A 12,022-nucleotide genomic window follows, 5' to 3' on the forward strand; every position below is an offset into this window, starting at 1 on the left:
TAAGGTAAATTATTTTCTTCAGGAAAAATTCCCTAGCTGCTTGAATGTGAGCCGAAATAGCTCAGTTGGGAGAGCGTTAGAGTGAAGATCTAAAGGTCCCTGGTTCGATCCCGGGTTTCGGCAACATGAAAGCTTTGTGGGTCGTGTACATTAAAGTAAACTGCTTTCCAAAGGAAAGTGTCCCTGGTTACATGAAAAAGAGCCGAAATGGCTTAGTTGGGAGAGCGTTAGACTGAAGATGTAAGGGTCCCTGGTTCGATCCCGGGTTTCGGCAACACGAGAGCTTTTTGGGTCGTGTATCTTAAAGTAAATTACTTGCTTCAGGAAAAATTCGATAGCTGCTTGAACAAGAGCCGAAATAGCTCAGTTGGAAGAGCGTTAGACTAAAGATCTAAAGGTCCCTGGTTTGATCCCAGGTTTCGGCAATATGAAATCTTTTTGGATAGTATATCTTAAAGTAAATTATTTGCTTCAGGAAAAATTCCCTAGCTGCTTGAATGTGAGCCGAAATAGCTCAGTTGGGAGAGCGTTAGACTGAAGATCTAAAGGTCCCTGGTTCGATCCCGGGTTTCGGCAACACGGGAGCTTTTGGGTCGTGTATCTTAAAGTAAATTACTTGCTTCAGGAAAAATTCCCTAGCTGCTTGAATATGAGCCGAAATAGCTCAGTTGGGAGAGCGTTAGACTGAAGATCTAAAGGTCCCTGGTTCGATCCCGGGTTTCGGCAACACGAGAGCTTTTTGGGTCGTGTACCTTAAGGTAAATTATTTTCTTCAGGAAAAATTCCCTAGCTGCTTGAATGTGAGCCGAAATAGCTCAGTTGGGAGAGCGTTAGAGTGAAGATCTAAAGGTCCCTGGTTCGATCCCGGGTTTCGGCAACATGAAAGCTTTGTGGGTCGTGTACATTAAAGTAAACTGCTTTCCAAAGGAAAGTGTCCCTGGTTACATGAAAAAGAGCCGAAATGGCTTAGTTGGGAGAGCGTTAGACTGAAGATGTAAGGGTCCCTGGTTCGATCCCGGGTTTCGGCAACACGAGAGCTTTTTGGGTCGTGTATCTTAAAGTAAATTACTTGCTTCAGGAAAAATTCGATAGCTGCTTGAACAAGAGCCGAAATAGCTCAGTTGGAAGAGCGTTAGACTAAAGATCTAAAGGTCCCTGGTTTGATCCCAGGTTTCGGCAATATGAAATCTTTTTGGATAGTATATCTTAAAGTAAATTATTTGCTTCAGGAAAAATTCCCTAGCTGCTTGAATGTGAGCCGAAATAGCTCAGTTGGGAGAGCGTTAGACTGAAGATCTAAAGGTCCCTGGTTCGATCCCGGGTTTCGGCAACACGGGAGCTTTTTGGGTCGTGTATCTTAAAGTAAATTACTTGCTTCAGGAAAAATTCCCTAGCTGCTTGAATATGAGCCGAAATAGCTCAGTTGGGAGAGCGTTAGACTGAAGATCTAAAGGTCCCTGGTTCGATCCCGGGTTTCGGCAACACGAGAGCTTTTTGGGTCGTGTACCTTAAGGTTAATTACTTTCTTCAGGAAAAATTCCCTAGCTGCTCGAATATGAGCCGAAATAGCTCAGTTGGGAGAGCGTTAGACTGAAGATCTAAAGGTCCCTGGTTCGATCCCGGGTTTCGGCATCACGAGAGCTTTTTGGGTCGAGTATCTTAAAGTAAATTATTTGCTTCAGGAAAGTTTACCTGGTCGCATGAATAAGAGCCGAAAAGCTCAGTTGGGAGAGCGTTAGACTGAAGATCTAAAGGTCCCTGGTTCGATCCCGGGTTTCGGAAATACGAGAGCTTTTTGGGTCGTGTATCTTAAAGTAAATTATTTGCTTCCGGAAAAATTCCCTAGCTGCTTGAATGTGAGCCGAAATAGCTCAGTTGGGAGAGCGTTAGACTGAAGATCTAAAGGTCCCTGGTTCGATCCCGGGTTTCGGCAACACGAGAGCTTTTTGGGTCGTCTATCTTAAATTAAATTATTTGCTTCAGGAAAAATTCCCTAGCTGCTTGAATATGAGCCGAAATAGCTCAGTTGGGAGAGCGTTAGACTGAAGATCTAAAGGTCCCTGGTTCGATCCCGGGTTTCGGCAACACGAGAGCTTTTTGGGTCGTGTATCTTAAGGTAAATTACTTTCTTCAGGAAAAATTCCCTAGCTGCTTGAATATGAGCCGAAATAGCTCAGTTGGGAGAGCGTTAGACTGAAGATCTAAAGGTCCCTGGTTCGATCCCGGGTTTCGGCATCACGAGAGCTTTTTGGGTCGAGTATCTTAAAGTAAATTATTTGCTTCAGGAAAGTTTACCTGGTTGCATGAATGAGAGCCGAAATAGCTCAGTTGGGAGAGCGTTAGACTGAAGATCTAAAGGTCCCTGGTTCGATCCAGGGTTTCGGCAACATGAAAGCTTTTTGGGTCGTGTACATTAAAGTAAACTGCTTTCCCAAAGAAAGTGTCCCTGGTTACATGAAAAAGAGCCGAAATAGCTTAGTTGGGAGAGCGTTAGACTGAAGATCTAAAGGGTCCCTGGTTCGATCCCGGGATTCGGCAACAGCAGAAGTGTTTGGATCGTGTCTCTTAAAGTAAATTATTTTCTTCAGGAAAAATTCCCTAGCTGCTTGAACAAGAGCCGAAATAGCTCAGTTGGAAGAGCGTTAGACTAAAGATCTAAAGGTCCCTGGTTTGATCCCAGGTTTCGGCAATATGAAATCTTTTTGGATAGTTATCTTAAAGTAAATTATTTGCTTCAGGAAAAATTCCCTAGCTGCTTGAATGTGAGCCGAAATAGCTCAGTTGGGAGAGCGTTAGACTGAAGATCTAAAGGTCCCTGGTTCGATCCCGGGTTTCGGCAACACGAGAGCTTTTTGGGTCGTGTACCTTAAGGTAAATTACTTTCTTCAGGAAAAATTCTCTAGCTGCTTGAATATGAGCCGAAATAGCTCAGTTGGGAGAGCGTTAGACTGAAGATCTAAAGGTCCCTGGTTCGATCCCGGGTTTCGGCAACACGAGAGCTTTTTGGGTCGTGTACCTTAAGGTAAATTACTTTCTTCAGGAAAAATTCCCTAGCTGCTTGAATATGAGCCGAAATAGCTCAGTTGGGAGAGCGTTAGACTGAAGATCTAAAGGTCCCTGGTTCGATCCCGGGTTTCGGCAACAGCAGAGGTGTTTGGATCGTGTATCTTAAGGTAAATTATTTTCTTCAGGAAAAATTCCCTAGCTGGTTGAATATGAGCCGAAATAGCTCAGTTGGGAGAGTGTTAGACTGAAGATCTAAAGGTCCCTGGTTCGATCCCGGGTTTCGGCATCACGAGAGCTTTTTGGGTCGAGTATCTTAAAGTAAATTATTTGCTTCAGGAAAGTTTACCTGGTTGCATGAATAAGAGTCGAAAAGCTCAGTTGGGAGAGCGTTAGACTGAAGATCTAAAGGCCCCTGGTTCGATCCCGGGTTTCTGCAACAGCAGAGGTGTTTGGATCGTGTACCTTAAGGTAAATTATTTTCTTTAGGAAAAATTCCCTAGCTGCTTGAATATGAGCCGAAATAGCTCAGTTGGGAGAGCGTTAGACTGAAGATCTAAAGGTCCCTGGTTCGATCCCGGGTTTCGGCAACACGAGATTTTTTTGGGTCGTGTATCTTAAAGTAAATTACTTGCTTCAGGAAAAATTCCCTAGCTTCTTGAATGTGAGCCGAAATAGCTCAGTTGGGAGAGCGTTAGACTGAAGATCTAAAGGTCCCTCGTTCGATCCCGGGTTTCGGCAACATGAAAGCTTTTTGGGTCGTGTACATTAAAGTAAACTGCTTTCCCAAGGAAAGTGTCCCTGGTTACTTGAAAAAGAGCCGAAATGGCTTAGTTGGGAGAGCGTTAGACTGAAGATCTAAAGGGTCCCTGGTTCGATCCCGGGTTTCGGCAACAGCACAAGTGTTTGGATCGTGTCTCTTAAAGTAAATTATTTTCTTCAGGAAAAATTCCCTAGCTGCTTGAACAAGAGCCGAAATAGCTCAGTTGGAAGAGCGTTAGACTAAAGATCTAAAGGTCCCTGGTTGGATCCCAGGTTTCGGCAATATGAAATCTTTTTGGATAGTATATCTTAAAGTAAATTATTTGCTTCAGGAAAAATTCCCTAGCTGCTTGAATGTGAGCCAAAATAGCTCAGTTGGGAGAGCGTTAGACTGAAGATCTAAAGGTCTTTGGTTCGATCCCGGGTTTCGGCAACACGAGAGCTTTTTGGGTCGTGTACCTTAAGGTAAATTATTTTCTTCAGGAAAAATTCCCTAGCTGCTTGAATGTGAGCCGAAATAGCTCAGTTGGGAGAGCGTTAGACTGAAGATCTAAAGGTCCCTGGTTCGATCCCGGGTTTCGGCAACATGAAAGCTTTTTGGGTCGTGTACATTAAAGTAAACTGCTTTCCCAAGGAAAGTGTCCCTGGTTACATGAAACAGAGCCGAAATGGCTTAGTTGGGAGAGCGTTAGACTGAAGATCTAAAGGGTCCCTGGTTCGATCCCGGGATTCGGCAACAGCAGTAGTGTTTGGATCGTGTCTCTTAAAGTAAATTATTTTCTTCAGGAAAAATTCCCTAGCTGCTTGAACAAGAGCCGAAATAGCTCAGTTGGAAGAGCGTTAGACTAAAGATCTAAAGGTCCCTGGTTTGATCCCAGGTTTCGGCAATATGAAATCTTTTTGGATAGTTATCTTAAAGTAAATTATTTGCTTCAGGAAAAATTCCCTAGCTGCTTGAATGTGAGCCGAAATAGCTCAGTTGGGAGAGCGTTAGACTGAAGATCTAAAGGTCCCTGGTTCGATCCCGGGTTTCGGCAACACGAGAGCTTTTTGGGTCGTGTACCTTAAGGTAAATTACTTTCTTCAGTAAAAATTCTCTAGCTGCTTGAATATGAGCCGAAATAGCTCGGTTGGGAGAGCGTTAGACTGAAGATCTAAAGGTCCCTGGTTCGATCCCGGGTTTCGGCAACACGAGAGCTTTTTGGGTCGTGTACCTTAAGGTAAATTACTTTCTTCAGGAAAAATTCCGTAGCTGCTTGAATATGAGCCGAAATAGCTCAGTTGGGAGAGCGTTAGACTGAAGATCCTAAGGTCCCTGGTTCGATCCCGGGTTTCGGCATCACGAGAGCTTTTTGGGTCGAGTATCTTAAAGTAAATTATTTGCTTAGGAAAGTTTACCTGGTCGCATAAATAAGAGCCGAAAAGCTCTGTTGGGAGAGCGTTAGACTGAAGATCTGAAGGTCCCTGGTTCGATCCCGGGTTTCGGAAATACGAGAGCTTTTTGGGTCGTGTATCTTAAAGTAAATTATTTGCTTCCGGAAAAATTCCCTATCTGCTTGAATGTGAGCCGAAATAGCTCAGTTGGGAGAGCGTTAGACAGAAGATCTAAAGGTCCCTGGTTCGATCCCGGATTTCGGCAACATGAAAGCTTTTTGGGTCGTGTACATTAAAGTAAACTGCTTTCCCAAGGAAAGTGTCCCTGGTTACATGAAAAAGAGCCGAAATAGCTCAGTTGGGAGAGCGTTAGACTGAAGATCTAAAGGTCCCTGGTTCGATCCCGGGTTTCGGCAACACGAGAGCTTTTTGGGTCGTGTATCTTAAAGTAAATTACTTGCTTCAGGAAAAATTCCCTAGCTGCTTGAATATGAGCCGAAATAGCTCAGTTGGGAGAGCGTTAGACTGAAGATCTAAAGGTCTTTGGTTCGATCCCGGGTTTCGGCAACACGAGAGCTTTTTGGGTCGTGTACCTTAAGGTAAATTATTTTCTTCAGGAAAAATTCCCTAGCTGCTTGAATGTGAGCCGAAATAGCTCAGTTGGGAGAGCGTTAGAGTGAAGATCTAAAGGTCCCTGGTTCGATCCCGGGTTTCGGCAACATGAAAGCTTTGTGGGTCGTGTACATTAAAGTAAACTGCTTTCCAAAGGAAAGTGTCCCTGGTTACATGAAAAAGAGCCGAAATGGCTTAGTTGGGAGAGCGTTAGACTGAAGATCTAAGGGTCCCTGGTTCGATCCCGGGTTTCGGCAACACGAGAGCTTTTTGGGTCGTGTATCTTAAAGTAAATTACTTGCTTCAGGAAAAATTCGATAGCTGCTTGAACAAGAGCCGAAATAGCTCAGTTGGAAGAGCGTTAGACTAAAGATCTAAAGGTCCCTGGTTTGATCCCAGGTTTCGGCAATATGAAATCTTTTTGGATAGTATATCTTAAAGTAAATTATTTGCTTCAGGAAAAATTCCCTAGCTGCTTGAATGTGAGCCGAAATAGCTCAGTTGGGAGAGCGTTTGACTGAAGATCTAAAGGTCCCTGGTTCGATCCCTGGTTTCGGCAACACGAGAGCTTTTTGGGTCGTGTATCTTAAAGTAAATTACTTGCTTCAGGAAAAATTCTCTAGCTGCTTGAATATGAGCCGAAATAGCTCAGTTGGGAGAGCGTTAGACTGAAGATCTAAAGGTCCCTGGTTCGATCCCGGGTTTCGGCAACACGAGAGCTTTTTGGGTCGTGTACCTTAAGGTAAATTACTTTCTTCAGGAAAAATTCCCTAGCTGCTTGAATATGAGCCGAAATAGCTCAGTTGGGAGAGCGTTAGACTGAAGATCTAAAGGTCCCTGGTTCGATCCCGGGTTTCGGCATCACGAGAGCTTTTTGGGTCGAGTATCTTAAAGTAAATTATTTGCTTAGGAAAGTTTACCTGGTCGCATGAATAAGAGCCGAAAAGCTCAGTTGGGAGAGCGTTAGACTGAAGATCTGAAGGTCCCTGGTTCGATCCCGGGTTTCGGAAATACGAGAGCTTATTGGGTCGTTTACCTTAAGGTAAATTACTTTCTTCAGGAAAAATTCCCTAGCTGCTTGAATATGAGCCGAAATAGCTCAGTTGGCAGAGCGTTAGACTGAAGATCTAAAGGTCCCTGGTTCGATCCCGGATTTCGGCATCACGAGAGCTTTTTGGGTCGAGTATCTTAAAGTAAATTATTTGCTTCAGGAAAGTTTACCTGGTCGCATGAATAAGAGCCGAAAAGCTCAGTTGGGAGAGCGTTAGACTGAAGATCTAAAGGTCCCTGGTTCGATCCCGGGTTTCGGAAATACGAGAGCTTTTTGGGTCGTGTATCTTAAAGTAAATTATTTGCTTCCGGAAAAATTCCCTAGCTGCTTGAATGTGAGCCGAAATAGCTCAGTTGGGAGAGCGTTAGACTGAAGATCTAAAGGTCCCTGGTTCGATCCCGGATTTCGGCAACATGAAAGCTTTTTGGGTCGTGTACATTAAAGTAAACTGCTTTCCCAAGGAAAGTGTCCCTGGTTACTTAAAAAAGAGCCGAAATAGCTCAGTTGGGAGAGCGTTAGACTGAAGATCTAAAGGTCCCTGGTTCGATCCCGGGTTTCGGCAACACGAGAGCTTTTTGGGTCGTGTATCTTAAAGTAAATTACTTGCTTCAGGAAAAATTCCCTAGCTGCTTGAATATGAGCCGAAATAGCTCAGTTGGGAGAGCGTTAGACTGAAGATCTCAAGGTCTTTGGTTCGATCCCGGGTTTCGGCAACACGAGAGCTTTTTGGGTCGTGTACCTTAAGGTAAATTATTTTCTTCAGGAAAAATTCCCTAGCTGCTTGTATGTGAGCCGAAATAGCTCAGTTGGGAGAGCGTTAGACTGAAGATCTAAAGGTCCCTGGTTCGATCCCGGGTTTCGGCAACATGAAAGCTTTTTGGGTCGTGTACATTAAAGTAAACTGCTTTCCCAAGGAAAGTGTCCCTGGTTACATGAAAAAGAGCCGAAATGGCTTAGTTGGGAGAGCGTTAGACTGAAGATCTAAAGGGTCCCTGGTTCGATCCCGGGTTTCGGCAACAGCAGAAGTGTTTGGATCGTGTCTCTTAAAGTAAATTATTTTCTTCAGGAAAAATTCCCTAGCTGCTTGAACAAGAGCCGAAATAGCTCAGTTGGAAGAGCGTTGGACTAAAGATCTAAAGGTCCCTGGTTTGATCCCAGGTTTCGGCAATATGAAATCTTTTTGGATAGTATATCTTAAAGTAAATTATTTGCTTCAGGAAAAATTCCCTAGCTGCTTGAATGTGAGCCGAAATAGCTCAGTTGGGAGAGCGTTAGAATGAAGATCTAAAGGTCCATGGTTCGATCCCGGGTTTCGGCAACACGAGAGCTTTTTGGGTCGTGTATCTTAAAGTAAATTACTTGCTTCAGGAAAAATTCGATAGCTGCTTGAACAAGAGCCGAAATAGCTCAGTTGGAAGAGCGTTAGACTAAAGATCTAAAGGTCCCTGGTTTGATCCCAGGTTTCGGCAATATGAAATCTTTTTGGATAGTATATCTTAAAGTAAATTATTTGCTTCAGGAAAAATTCCCTAGCTGCTTGAATGTGAGCCGAAATAGCTCAGTTGGGAGAGCGTTAGACTGAAGATCTAAAGGTCCCTGGTTCGATCCCGGGTTTCGGCAACACGGGAGCTTTTTGGGTCGTGTATCTTAAAGTAAATTACTTGCTTCAGGAAAAATTCCCTAGCTGCTTGAATATGAGCCGAAATAGCTCAGTTGGGAGAGCGTTAGACTGAAGATCTAAAGGTCCCTGGTTCGATCCCGGGTTTCGGCAACACGAGAGCTTTTTGGGTCGTGTACCTTAAGGTAAATTACTTTCTTCAGGAAAAATTCCCTAGCTGCTTGAATATGAGCCGAAATAGCTCAGTTGGGAGAGCGTTAGACTGAAGATCTAAAGGTCCCTGGTTCGATCCCGGGTTTCGGCATCACGAGAGCTTTTTGGGTCGAGTATCTTAAAGTAAATTACTTGCTTCAGGAAAAATTCCCTAGCTGCTTGAATATGAGCCGAAATAGCTCAGTTGGGAGAGCGTTAGACTGAAGATCTCAAGGTCTTTGGTTCGATCCCGGGTTTCGGCAACACGAGAGCTTTTTGGGTCGTGTACCTTAAGGTAAATTATTTTCTTCAGGAAAAATTCCCTAGCTGCTTGAATGTGAGCCGAAATAGCTCAGTTGGGAGAGCGTTAGACTGAAGATCTAAAGGTCCCTGGTTCGATCCCGGGTTTCGGCAACATGAAAGCTTTTTGGGTCGTGTACATTAAAGTAAACTGCTTTCCCAAGGAAAGTGTCCCTGGTTACATGAAAAAGAGCCGAAATGGCTTAGTTGGGAGAGCGTTAGACTGAAGATCTAAAGGGTCCCTGGTTCGATCCCGGGTTTCGGCAACAGCAGAAGTGTTTGGATCGTGTCTCTTAAAGTAAATTATTTTCTTCAGGAAAAATTCCCTAGCTGCTTGAACAAGAGCCGAAATAGCTCAGTTGGAAGAGCGTTAGACTAAAGATCTAAAGGTCCCTGGTTTGATCCCAGGTTTCGGCAATATGAAATCTTTTTGGATAGTATATCTTAAAGTAAATTATTTGCTTCAGGAAAAATTCCCTAGCTGCTTGAATGTGAGCCGAAATAGCTCAGTTGGGAGAGCGTTAGACTGAAGATCTAAAGGTCCATGGTTCGATCCCGGGTTTCGGCAACACGAGAGCTTTTTGGGTCGTGTATCTTAAAGTAAATTACTTGCTTCAGGAAAAATTCGATAGCTGCTTGAACAAGAGCCGAAATAGCTCAGTTGGAAGAGCGTTAGACTAAAGATCTAAAGGTCCCTGGTTTGATCCCAGGTTTCGGCAATATGAAATCTTTTTGGATAGTATATCTTAAAGTAAATTATTTGCTTCAGGAAAAATTCCCTAGCTGCTTGAATGTGAGCCGAAATAGCTCAGTTGGGAGAGCGTTAGACTGAAGATCTAAAGGTCCCTGGTTCGATCCCGGGTTTCGGCAACACGGGAGCTTTTTGGGTCGTGTATCTTAAAGTAAATTACTTGCTTCAGGAAAAATTCCCTAGCTTCTTGAATGTGAGCCGAAATAGCTCAGTTGGGAGAGCGTTAGACTGAAGATCTAAAGGTCCCTGGTTCGATCCCGGGTTTCGGCAACACGGGAGCTTTTTGGGTCGTGTATCTTAAAGTAAATTACTTGCTTCAGGAAAAATTCCCTAGCTGCTTGAATATGAGCCGAAATAGCTCAGTTGGGAGAGCGTTAAGACCTGTCCAGACTGACACATTTTGCGAGTTCGCATCTTCGCTTTGCTTGTTTGCAAGATCGCGCTACTGTCCACATTGAGTTTTCGCTACTTTGCGTTCTCACCTCGCGAAGATACAAATTTCTTGCGACAAGGCCAAGAATTTCGCGCCTTCGCGAGAAAAGTACCAATCACAGACGAGAGGAAGGCTGGGGCGATTCGTTTCGTTTTTCTCTTTGGACAACGTCGATGGAGAAGGGCAGATGGCGCAATGATTGCTCAAACTTTATTGGCTCTCAGAATGGGAAAGGCAAAATTTTTGCGTGTATCAGAACAGAAGAGCAAATGTTTTTCGTGATCTGTTGCGAAGATGCCAATAGACGAAGGCGCGAACACGCCAGCGCGAGTTCAATGTGGACAAAGCTTTAGACTGAAGATCTAAAGGTCCCTGGTTCGATCCCGGGTTTCGGCAACACGAGAGCTTTTTGGGTCGTGTACCTTAAGGTAAATTACTTTCTTCAGGAAAAATTCCCTAGCTGCTTGAATATGAGCCGAAATAGCTCAGTTGGGAGAGCGTTAGACTGAAGATCTAAAGGTCCCTGGTTCGATCCCGGGTTTCGGCATCACGAGAGCTTTTTGGGTCGAGTATCTTAAAGTAAATTATTTGCTTCAGGAAAGTTTACCTGGTCGCATGAATAAGAGCCGAAAAGCTCAGTTGGGAGAGCGTTAGACTGAAGATCTAAAGGTCCCTGGTTCGATCCCGGGTTTCGGAAATACGAGAGCTTTTTGGGTCGTGTATCTTAAAGTAAATTATTTGCTTCCGGAAAAATTCCCTAGCCGCTTGAATGTGAGCCGAAATAGCTCAGTTGGGAGAGCGTTAGACTGAAGATCTAAAGGTCCCTGGTTCGATCCCGGGTTTCGGCAACACGAGAGCTTTTTGGGTCGTCTACCTTAAATTAAATTATTTGCTTCAGGAAAAATTCCCTAGCTGCTTGAATATGAGCCGAAATAGCTCAGTTGGGAGAGCGTTAGACTGAAGATCTAAAGGTCCCTGGTTCGATCCCGGGTTTCGGCAACACGAGAGCTTTTTGGGTCGTGTATCTTAAGGTAAATTACTTTCTTCAGGAAAAATTCCCTAGCTGCTTGAATATGAGCCGAAATAGCTCAGTTGGGAGAGCGTTAGACTGAAGATCTAAAGGTCCCTGGTTCGATCCCGGGTTTCGGCATCACGAGAGCTTTTTGGGTCGAGTATCTTAAAGTAAATTATTTGCTTCAGGAAAGTTTACCTGGTTGCATGAATGAGAGCCGAAATAGCTCAGTTGGGAGAGCGTTAGACTGAAGATCTAAAGGTCCCTGGTTCGATCCCGAGTTTCGGCAACATGAAAGCTTTTTGGGTCGTGTACATTAAAGTAAACTGCTTTCCCAAAGAAAGTGTCCCTGGTTACATGAAAAAGAGCCGAAATAGCTTAGTTGGTAGAGCGTTAGAGTGAAGATCTAAAGGGTCCCTGGTTCGATCCCGGGTTTCGGCAACAGCAGAAGTGTTTGGATCGTGTCTCTTAAAGTAAATTATTTTCTTCAGGAAAAATTCCCTAGCTGCTTGAATGTGAGCCGAAATAGCTCAGTTGGGAGAGCGTTAGACTGAAGATCTAAAGGTCCCTGGTTCGATCCCGGGTTTTGGCAACACGAGAGCTTTTTGGGTCGTGGATCTTAAAGTAAATTATTTGCTTCAGGAAAAATTCCCTAGCTGCTTGAATATGAGCCGAAATAGCTCAGTTGGGAGAGCGTTAGATTGAAGATCTAAAGGTCCCTGGTTCGATCCCGGGTTTCGGCAACACGATTGCTTTTTGGGTCGTGTACCTTATGGTAAATTACTTTCTTCAGGAAAAATTCCCTAGCTGCTTGAATATGAGCCGAAATAGCTCAGTTGGGAGAGTGTTAGACTGAAGATCTAAAGGTCCCTGGTTCGATCCCGGGTTTCGGCATCACGAGAGCTTTTTGGGTC

General features: G+C 44.1%; 48 non-coding genes across 48 annotated transcripts; all 48 read left to right on the forward strand.

Annotated features, from left to right (window-relative positions):
- The first annotated feature begins 352 nt into the window (after positions 1-352).
- Positions 353-425, forward strand: TRNAF-AAA (transfer RNA phenylalanine (anticodon AAA)). Its single transcript has one exon. It is a non-coding gene; the product is annotated as a tRNA-Phe (tRNA).
- A 78-nt stretch (positions 426-503) lies between these two features.
- Positions 504-576, forward strand: TRNAF-GAA (transfer RNA phenylalanine (anticodon GAA)). The gene has a single exon. It is a non-coding gene; the product is annotated as a tRNA-Phe (tRNA).
- A 77-nt stretch (positions 577-653) lies between these two features.
- Positions 654-726, forward strand: TRNAF-GAA (transfer RNA phenylalanine (anticodon GAA)). Its single transcript has one exon. It is a non-coding gene; the product is annotated as a tRNA-Phe (tRNA).
- A 380-nt stretch (positions 727-1,106) lies between these two features.
- Positions 1,107-1,179, forward strand: TRNAF-AAA (transfer RNA phenylalanine (anticodon AAA)). The gene has a single exon. It is a non-coding gene; the product is annotated as a tRNA-Phe (tRNA).
- A 78-nt stretch (positions 1,180-1,257) lies between these two features.
- On the forward strand, positions 1,258-1,330 carry TRNAF-GAA (transfer RNA phenylalanine (anticodon GAA)). The gene has a single exon. It is a non-coding gene; the product is annotated as a tRNA-Phe (tRNA).
- A 78-nt stretch (positions 1,331-1,408) lies between these two features.
- On the forward strand, positions 1,409-1,481 carry TRNAF-GAA (transfer RNA phenylalanine (anticodon GAA)). Its single transcript has one exon. It is a non-coding gene; the product is annotated as a tRNA-Phe (tRNA).
- Positions 1,482-1,559: 78 nt separating this feature from the next.
- Positions 1,560-1,632, forward strand: TRNAF-GAA (transfer RNA phenylalanine (anticodon GAA)). The gene has a single exon. It is a non-coding gene; the product is annotated as a tRNA-Phe (tRNA).
- Positions 1,633-1,860: 228 nt separating this feature from the next.
- Positions 1,861-1,933, forward strand: TRNAF-GAA (transfer RNA phenylalanine (anticodon GAA)). The gene has a single exon. It is a non-coding gene; the product is annotated as a tRNA-Phe (tRNA).
- Positions 1,934-2,011: 78 nt separating this feature from the next.
- TRNAF-GAA (transfer RNA phenylalanine (anticodon GAA)) lies at positions 2,012-2,084 on the forward strand. The gene has a single exon. It is a non-coding gene; the product is annotated as a tRNA-Phe (tRNA).
- A 78-nt stretch (positions 2,085-2,162) lies between these two features.
- TRNAF-GAA (transfer RNA phenylalanine (anticodon GAA)) lies at positions 2,163-2,235 on the forward strand. Its single transcript has one exon. It is a non-coding gene; the product is annotated as a tRNA-Phe (tRNA).
- Positions 2,236-2,616: 381 nt separating this feature from the next.
- TRNAF-AAA (transfer RNA phenylalanine (anticodon AAA)) lies at positions 2,617-2,689 on the forward strand. Its single transcript has one exon. It is a non-coding gene; the product is annotated as a tRNA-Phe (tRNA).
- Positions 2,690-2,766: 77 nt separating this feature from the next.
- Positions 2,767-2,839, forward strand: TRNAF-GAA (transfer RNA phenylalanine (anticodon GAA)). The gene has a single exon. It is a non-coding gene; the product is annotated as a tRNA-Phe (tRNA).
- A 78-nt stretch (positions 2,840-2,917) lies between these two features.
- On the forward strand, positions 2,918-2,990 carry TRNAF-GAA (transfer RNA phenylalanine (anticodon GAA)). The gene has a single exon. It is a non-coding gene; the product is annotated as a tRNA-Phe (tRNA).
- Positions 2,991-3,068: 78 nt separating this feature from the next.
- TRNAF-GAA (transfer RNA phenylalanine (anticodon GAA)) lies at positions 3,069-3,141 on the forward strand. The gene has a single exon. It is a non-coding gene; the product is annotated as a tRNA-Phe (tRNA).
- Positions 3,142-3,219: 78 nt separating this feature from the next.
- TRNAF-GAA (transfer RNA phenylalanine (anticodon GAA)) lies at positions 3,220-3,292 on the forward strand. The gene has a single exon. It is a non-coding gene; the product is annotated as a tRNA-Phe (tRNA).
- A 228-nt stretch (positions 3,293-3,520) lies between these two features.
- On the forward strand, positions 3,521-3,593 carry TRNAF-GAA (transfer RNA phenylalanine (anticodon GAA)). Its single transcript has one exon. It is a non-coding gene; the product is annotated as a tRNA-Phe (tRNA).
- A 381-nt stretch (positions 3,594-3,974) lies between these two features.
- On the forward strand, positions 3,975-4,047 carry TRNAF-AAA (transfer RNA phenylalanine (anticodon AAA)). Its single transcript has one exon. It is a non-coding gene; the product is annotated as a tRNA-Phe (tRNA).
- Positions 4,048-4,276: 229 nt separating this feature from the next.
- On the forward strand, positions 4,277-4,349 carry TRNAF-GAA (transfer RNA phenylalanine (anticodon GAA)). Its single transcript has one exon. It is a non-coding gene; the product is annotated as a tRNA-Phe (tRNA).
- A 230-nt stretch (positions 4,350-4,579) lies between these two features.
- TRNAF-AAA (transfer RNA phenylalanine (anticodon AAA)) lies at positions 4,580-4,652 on the forward strand. The gene has a single exon. It is a non-coding gene; the product is annotated as a tRNA-Phe (tRNA).
- Positions 4,653-4,729: 77 nt separating this feature from the next.
- On the forward strand, positions 4,730-4,802 carry TRNAF-GAA (transfer RNA phenylalanine (anticodon GAA)). The gene has a single exon. It is a non-coding gene; the product is annotated as a tRNA-Phe (tRNA).
- Positions 4,803-4,880: 78 nt separating this feature from the next.
- TRNAF-GAA (transfer RNA phenylalanine (anticodon GAA)) lies at positions 4,881-4,953 on the forward strand. Its single transcript has one exon. It is a non-coding gene; the product is annotated as a tRNA-Phe (tRNA).
- A 529-nt stretch (positions 4,954-5,482) lies between these two features.
- Positions 5,483-5,555, forward strand: TRNAF-GAA (transfer RNA phenylalanine (anticodon GAA)). The gene has a single exon. It is a non-coding gene; the product is annotated as a tRNA-Phe (tRNA).
- Positions 5,556-5,935: 380 nt separating this feature from the next.
- TRNAF-GAA (transfer RNA phenylalanine (anticodon GAA)) lies at positions 5,936-6,008 on the forward strand. Its single transcript has one exon. It is a non-coding gene; the product is annotated as a tRNA-Phe (tRNA).
- Positions 6,009-6,086: 78 nt separating this feature from the next.
- TRNAF-AAA (transfer RNA phenylalanine (anticodon AAA)) lies at positions 6,087-6,159 on the forward strand. The gene has a single exon. It is a non-coding gene; the product is annotated as a tRNA-Phe (tRNA).
- Positions 6,160-6,388: 229 nt separating this feature from the next.
- On the forward strand, positions 6,389-6,461 carry TRNAF-GAA (transfer RNA phenylalanine (anticodon GAA)). The gene has a single exon. It is a non-coding gene; the product is annotated as a tRNA-Phe (tRNA).
- Positions 6,462-6,539: 78 nt separating this feature from the next.
- On the forward strand, positions 6,540-6,612 carry TRNAF-GAA (transfer RNA phenylalanine (anticodon GAA)). Its single transcript has one exon. It is a non-coding gene; the product is annotated as a tRNA-Phe (tRNA).
- Positions 6,613-6,839: 227 nt separating this feature from the next.
- TRNAF-GAA (transfer RNA phenylalanine (anticodon GAA)) lies at positions 6,840-6,912 on the forward strand. The gene has a single exon. It is a non-coding gene; the product is annotated as a tRNA-Phe (tRNA).
- A 228-nt stretch (positions 6,913-7,140) lies between these two features.
- Positions 7,141-7,213, forward strand: TRNAF-GAA (transfer RNA phenylalanine (anticodon GAA)). Its single transcript has one exon. It is a non-coding gene; the product is annotated as a tRNA-Phe (tRNA).
- Positions 7,214-7,291: 78 nt separating this feature from the next.
- On the forward strand, positions 7,292-7,364 carry TRNAF-GAA (transfer RNA phenylalanine (anticodon GAA)). The gene has a single exon. It is a non-coding gene; the product is annotated as a tRNA-Phe (tRNA).
- A 229-nt stretch (positions 7,365-7,593) lies between these two features.
- TRNAF-GAA (transfer RNA phenylalanine (anticodon GAA)) lies at positions 7,594-7,666 on the forward strand. Its single transcript has one exon. It is a non-coding gene; the product is annotated as a tRNA-Phe (tRNA).
- A 230-nt stretch (positions 7,667-7,896) lies between these two features.
- TRNAF-AAA (transfer RNA phenylalanine (anticodon AAA)) lies at positions 7,897-7,969 on the forward strand. Its single transcript has one exon. It is a non-coding gene; the product is annotated as a tRNA-Phe (tRNA).
- A 229-nt stretch (positions 7,970-8,198) lies between these two features.
- On the forward strand, positions 8,199-8,271 carry TRNAF-AAA (transfer RNA phenylalanine (anticodon AAA)). Its single transcript has one exon. It is a non-coding gene; the product is annotated as a tRNA-Phe (tRNA).
- A 78-nt stretch (positions 8,272-8,349) lies between these two features.
- Positions 8,350-8,422, forward strand: TRNAF-GAA (transfer RNA phenylalanine (anticodon GAA)). Its single transcript has one exon. It is a non-coding gene; the product is annotated as a tRNA-Phe (tRNA).
- A 78-nt stretch (positions 8,423-8,500) lies between these two features.
- On the forward strand, positions 8,501-8,573 carry TRNAF-GAA (transfer RNA phenylalanine (anticodon GAA)). The gene has a single exon. It is a non-coding gene; the product is annotated as a tRNA-Phe (tRNA).
- Positions 8,574-8,651: 78 nt separating this feature from the next.
- On the forward strand, positions 8,652-8,724 carry TRNAF-GAA (transfer RNA phenylalanine (anticodon GAA)). Its single transcript has one exon. It is a non-coding gene; the product is annotated as a tRNA-Phe (tRNA).
- A 229-nt stretch (positions 8,725-8,953) lies between these two features.
- Positions 8,954-9,026, forward strand: TRNAF-GAA (transfer RNA phenylalanine (anticodon GAA)). Its single transcript has one exon. It is a non-coding gene; the product is annotated as a tRNA-Phe (tRNA).
- Positions 9,027-9,256: 230 nt separating this feature from the next.
- On the forward strand, positions 9,257-9,329 carry TRNAF-AAA (transfer RNA phenylalanine (anticodon AAA)). Its single transcript has one exon. It is a non-coding gene; the product is annotated as a tRNA-Phe (tRNA).
- A 78-nt stretch (positions 9,330-9,407) lies between these two features.
- TRNAF-GAA (transfer RNA phenylalanine (anticodon GAA)) lies at positions 9,408-9,480 on the forward strand. Its single transcript has one exon. It is a non-coding gene; the product is annotated as a tRNA-Phe (tRNA).
- Positions 9,481-9,558: 78 nt separating this feature from the next.
- Positions 9,559-9,631, forward strand: TRNAF-AAA (transfer RNA phenylalanine (anticodon AAA)). Its single transcript has one exon. It is a non-coding gene; the product is annotated as a tRNA-Phe (tRNA).
- Positions 9,632-9,709: 78 nt separating this feature from the next.
- On the forward strand, positions 9,710-9,782 carry TRNAF-GAA (transfer RNA phenylalanine (anticodon GAA)). The gene has a single exon. It is a non-coding gene; the product is annotated as a tRNA-Phe (tRNA).
- Positions 9,783-9,860: 78 nt separating this feature from the next.
- On the forward strand, positions 9,861-9,933 carry TRNAF-GAA (transfer RNA phenylalanine (anticodon GAA)). Its single transcript has one exon. It is a non-coding gene; the product is annotated as a tRNA-Phe (tRNA).
- A 637-nt stretch (positions 9,934-10,570) lies between these two features.
- Positions 10,571-10,643, forward strand: TRNAF-GAA (transfer RNA phenylalanine (anticodon GAA)). Its single transcript has one exon. It is a non-coding gene; the product is annotated as a tRNA-Phe (tRNA).
- Positions 10,644-10,871: 228 nt separating this feature from the next.
- Positions 10,872-10,944, forward strand: TRNAF-GAA (transfer RNA phenylalanine (anticodon GAA)). The gene has a single exon. It is a non-coding gene; the product is annotated as a tRNA-Phe (tRNA).
- A 78-nt stretch (positions 10,945-11,022) lies between these two features.
- On the forward strand, positions 11,023-11,095 carry TRNAF-GAA (transfer RNA phenylalanine (anticodon GAA)). The gene has a single exon. It is a non-coding gene; the product is annotated as a tRNA-Phe (tRNA).
- Positions 11,096-11,173: 78 nt separating this feature from the next.
- Positions 11,174-11,246, forward strand: TRNAF-GAA (transfer RNA phenylalanine (anticodon GAA)). Its single transcript has one exon. It is a non-coding gene; the product is annotated as a tRNA-Phe (tRNA).
- A 381-nt stretch (positions 11,247-11,627) lies between these two features.
- TRNAF-GAA (transfer RNA phenylalanine (anticodon GAA)) lies at positions 11,628-11,700 on the forward strand. Its single transcript has one exon. It is a non-coding gene; the product is annotated as a tRNA-Phe (tRNA).
- Positions 11,701-11,778: 78 nt separating this feature from the next.
- On the forward strand, positions 11,779-11,851 carry TRNAF-GAA (transfer RNA phenylalanine (anticodon GAA)). Its single transcript has one exon. It is a non-coding gene; the product is annotated as a tRNA-Phe (tRNA).
- Positions 11,852-11,929: 78 nt separating this feature from the next.
- Positions 11,930-12,002, forward strand: TRNAF-GAA (transfer RNA phenylalanine (anticodon GAA)). The gene has a single exon. It is a non-coding gene; the product is annotated as a tRNA-Phe (tRNA).
- The last annotated feature ends 20 nt before the right edge of the window (positions 12,003-12,022 follow it).

The sequence above is a fragment of the Phalangium opilio genome, unplaced genomic scaffold, assembly GCF_054372755.1.
Source record: "Phalangium opilio isolate 3A_F unplaced genomic scaffold, DU_Popi_V2 ptg000217l_1, whole genome shotgun sequence".
Taxonomy (NCBI): domain Eukaryota; kingdom Metazoa; phylum Arthropoda; class Arachnida; order Opiliones; family Phalangiidae; genus Phalangium; species Phalangium opilio.